General features: G+C 40.6%; 1 long non-coding RNA gene across 1 annotated transcript; it reads left to right on the top strand.

Annotated features, from left to right (window-relative positions):
- Window positions 1-964: 964 nt before the first annotated feature.
- On the top strand, window positions 965-3,516 carry LOC134539538 (uncharacterized). The gene is made up of 3 exons (XR_010076328.1): window positions 965-1,485; window positions 1,605-1,696; window positions 2,850-3,516. It is a non-coding gene; the product is annotated as an uncharacterized LOC134539538 (long non-coding RNA).
- Window positions 3,517-3,949: the final 433 nt, after the last annotated feature.

The following is a 3,949-nucleotide window of genomic DNA, read 5'->3' as shown; positions in this document are numbered from 1 at the left end:
AATTTTTATTATTAAATTCGATTATTTAATTTTTTTTTTAAATTTTAAATTTTTCCCGATATTCTAACATAAAAATTACTAATTTTCAAGATGGCGAACATAAAGGATATTGCAATGGTGACGTCATAATCCAATATGGTGGTAATGGTATCCTTATTCCTAAAAATGGCTTATCGGAGGTTTTAGACATGGATGCTTAAGCCGTTTTTAGGACATTGAGTTCTTTATAATTTCTAATTTTTGAATTGTAGAATTTTTTGAAGATTTTTGGTGGGATTTTTTCCAAAAATGGAAAGTTTGGGCGATTTTTTTGCTAAATTTAGGCTAATTTAGGCTAATTTAGAAGGTCAAAGGTCGTCATCCAAGATGGCCGCCGTGACGTAATAATCCAAAATGGCGGTCGGCACCACTCAAAAAAACACCTGTACACACAGCTCCACACCCTGAACCCTGGCGCCGGACATACATTCGTATACTTCTTCTGTGTCTGTTTGCAAGTTCCATCTTTTCGTGGTTTCTTCTGTAAGGTGGGTTTTTTGGACAGTGAAAAAGGCTGGAACGGTTGTTTTCACGGACGAGGAGACTGCACTCAGTGTGTAGAGGCGAAGAGGCGTGCGATGCGTGAACCAGGGTCACCCTTAGTGCCCCTGCGCTAACAGAGTCCATGCAGTCGTCTTAACAGCAGGTCGCGCCATTGAGGGACCAGTATTCCCGGTCTTCAGTGGCGTGAGCTTCATTTAAAGAGTTTTATTTTTTCTGTGAGTTATCGGGAAACATGTTGCACAAACAGCTTTATTTGGAGCGATGAACCGAGGCGGTACAAATCTGGGGAAATACAGCTGTCCACATGAGTCAGCGGCGTGGCTTATATAACGGGAGAGTGTCGCAAGGCTGTTGACCAACCCGCCGTGACTTGTGCGCTTGAGCGGTCTCACTGAGCGCCGACTTGTTAGGGCGGGTACAGACTAGAACATTTCAACGGACAGAACATTGTTCGCGAACATGTTTGCAACCAATGTGGACGGGAAAACGAACATTTCCCCGTAACAAAAAATGTTCGGTTGTTTGTTCGGTTGCGATCCGATATTTGTCGGTTTTTGCCCGTCACATCAAAGGATGTTCGCCGTGGCTCGGATAACAGTCTGGACGTCGCTGCGAACACTTCCTGCGAACATTCAGTTGTCGACGTGGAGCGGTGTTGTCTTCACGGAGTTAGTAGCGGTGCGTGACTCTTTTGTTATATGAGAATGGAGTGGTCCAAGGAAGATCAAATAAAACTGATAGATTTGTATAAACAACAAACAGTGATATGGGACCCAAACAATGTTAATCATTTCAACAAAATTAGAAAACAAGACGCGTGGGAAGAAATCGGGGCCGAAATGGACAGAGATGTGGACGAATGTAAGAAGAAAATGGAGAGTTTGCTATCAGCATTAAGAAGGGAGAGGAAGAAAATGAAAGACACTGCTGGAACTGGAAAAGGTGGGTTCATTTCAGTTTTATTTTGTAAAGTGGATTCTTTTAAAACATTAGTACATTTTGATTACGTAAACAAAATTTTAAGTCGCACAAATTGTTCTACAAACAGTAATTTGTTACAGGAACTGACGAAATGTACAGAAGTTCCTGGTTCGCTTTCGAAAGTCTACGTTTCTTGCTGGACAAAAATAAACCAAGAAAGACAATTTCGACGGTAAGTACAAGTTGCTTGGTACCAAACGTTCATACTAAGCATATTCATCTTGCCACGTTACTTTCCCTTCTCGTGTAAAATACTCCGCCAACTCTTCCCTTACGTCAAGTACCGCATTCTTTGATCTGCGGGGAACCCTTGTAACTGGCAACAACGAACCCATATCTGTACCATCATCCCTCCAACGCCCGTGTATTACGTCTCCCGCTTCTTCATTATCAAATGTTCCCGGGGGTGTGTAAACTGTAGCAGATTCTGGTCTTTTTCTCAAGAAATTGTGAAGCAAGGCAACAGTCATAACAACTCGCTCAGCATTTTGTGGTTCTAAGAGAAGAGGTTTCCTCAGCACGCGAAAAACTGAAGATGCAATGCCGAACACGTTTTCCACAACCCTGCGAGTACTGCACAACCTGTAGTTAAAAATCCGTTCCTTTGTCCCTTTACGATGATAACCAGCATATACCTTCATAAGGTTGCCCGACAAAGGAAATGCTTCATCACCAATAAAAAAATATGGGATATCTGTGTTTCTGTTCCTCAATGGGGCGGCGGGAGGAAGATGCAATGAGTTCGATGCAATCCTTTTGCCCAGCTCATAATTTGCAAATACGCCACCATCCGATATTCGGCCTTGGCATCCCACATCTACAAATAAGAAATTGTAATTGGCATCTACCAAAGCAAAAAGTACTATACTGAAAAATCCTTTGTAGTTTATGTACTCGCTTCCACTATTCATAGGTGACTGTAATACAACGTGTTTACCGTCGAGCGCGCCTACACAATGTGGGAAATGCCACTTGCTTTCAAATTCTCTTGCTACTGCCGCCCATTCTTCTTCAGTAGTAGGAATCTGTAACAGATATATTCAGAACCACATGTAACGACCGGTTGTTATAATTCTCCTTTGACATTTATCCCATTTATTTCATTTACATGTTTATGTTTCTGCCTAACTCAGTGGCAACTAGTCCAATGAAGGGGACGCAGAAACATTATTATACACACGTATTTGACTTGAAATTTTGCAAAATGCAAGAATTACTGTTGTGTGGTGTAATAACAATTTAAACGATGTAGCTATAAAACCAGTGAAACATTATTTGGCTCAAACGATAATTTATTTATAATTACTTATTATGACATTTTTCAGATGCGAGTAGAAAGCGAAGAGAGAGACGTAGAATGTGGTGCAGTTGGAGAATCAGCACAGGAAACTGTACCGAAAAAGAAGAAGCAGCGAGTCGAAGATGCACGTCTGGACAAAGCCTTTCATATATTGTCGTCCACCGCGAGTCAGCTTAACGATGAGTGCCAACATTTTGGAAATTTGGTCGCATCTAAGTTGAGACAGTACAACGTTGATACTAGATGTACAATTGAAAATGACATTATGGGTATTTTCCTTCGCGCTAACAGGGGTTTCTACAATAACACTCAGAATTTTATACAACCACACTATCCATGTCATTTTCCATCGGACAACTCTGTCATGCAGTCAAACACTGTATTGTCCAACCCTACAACCCCGTGTCCTTCAGCAGGATCACCTACCTTGACGTCTGATGATGATGATTTCATTATTCACGATCTCTTATAAAATATTTTTGTTTTAATTACAGTGCTCCTAATGATTTGTAACACAGTGTAAACAACTTTGTCATTTCTTATAAATAAATGTAGAAAATTACGTTAATAAATCTTTCAATTACACAGTACCGCAGAATAAGTCAATACTTACCTTAATGTAATCCTCAAGTCCTTCGATGAGAGCAGAACACACTTCAGGAATAACTGTGCTGATAGTCTGTTTTGAAATTTTAAATACACACTGAAGGCTGGTATACGAATCACCAGTTGCTAAAAAACGTAATGTCAATGCCAGTCTTTCTGTAATTGGAATTGCTTTTCTGAACGACGTATCTCTCTTACCAATTTTCGCTCCTATCAAATTGATCAACCACTCAAAATCTGATGGGTGCATTCTTGTAAAGTTCTTGTAAAGACCACTGACTGACTGAAAACTTAAGTCTGCCAACAAGTTCGAGCCACTATATGTTGTCCTACTTTCATACAGTTTTGTAATCCACCAACGGCGAGATTTCCTTCGCTTTTTAACCGCATAGTGAATGTAAATATATACAGCTGCTGCTACTTGCGCCTGTGTACTCATCGTGCCACTGCTAAGTACGGAATGGGTCACAGGGAACACACCTCGAACAATGTTCGCAAACAATGTTCTTTCGAAATCTG

The sequence above is a fragment of the Bacillus rossius genome, chromosome 15, assembly GCF_032445375.1.
Source record: "Bacillus rossius redtenbacheri isolate Brsri chromosome 15, Brsri_v3, whole genome shotgun sequence".
NCBI classification, from domain to species: Eukaryota; Metazoa; Arthropoda; class Insecta; order Phasmatodea; family Bacillidae; genus Bacillus; species Bacillus rossius.
Note: the sequence above shows the minus strand (reverse complement) of the source record. Positions and strands in the feature narration are given on the sequence as shown.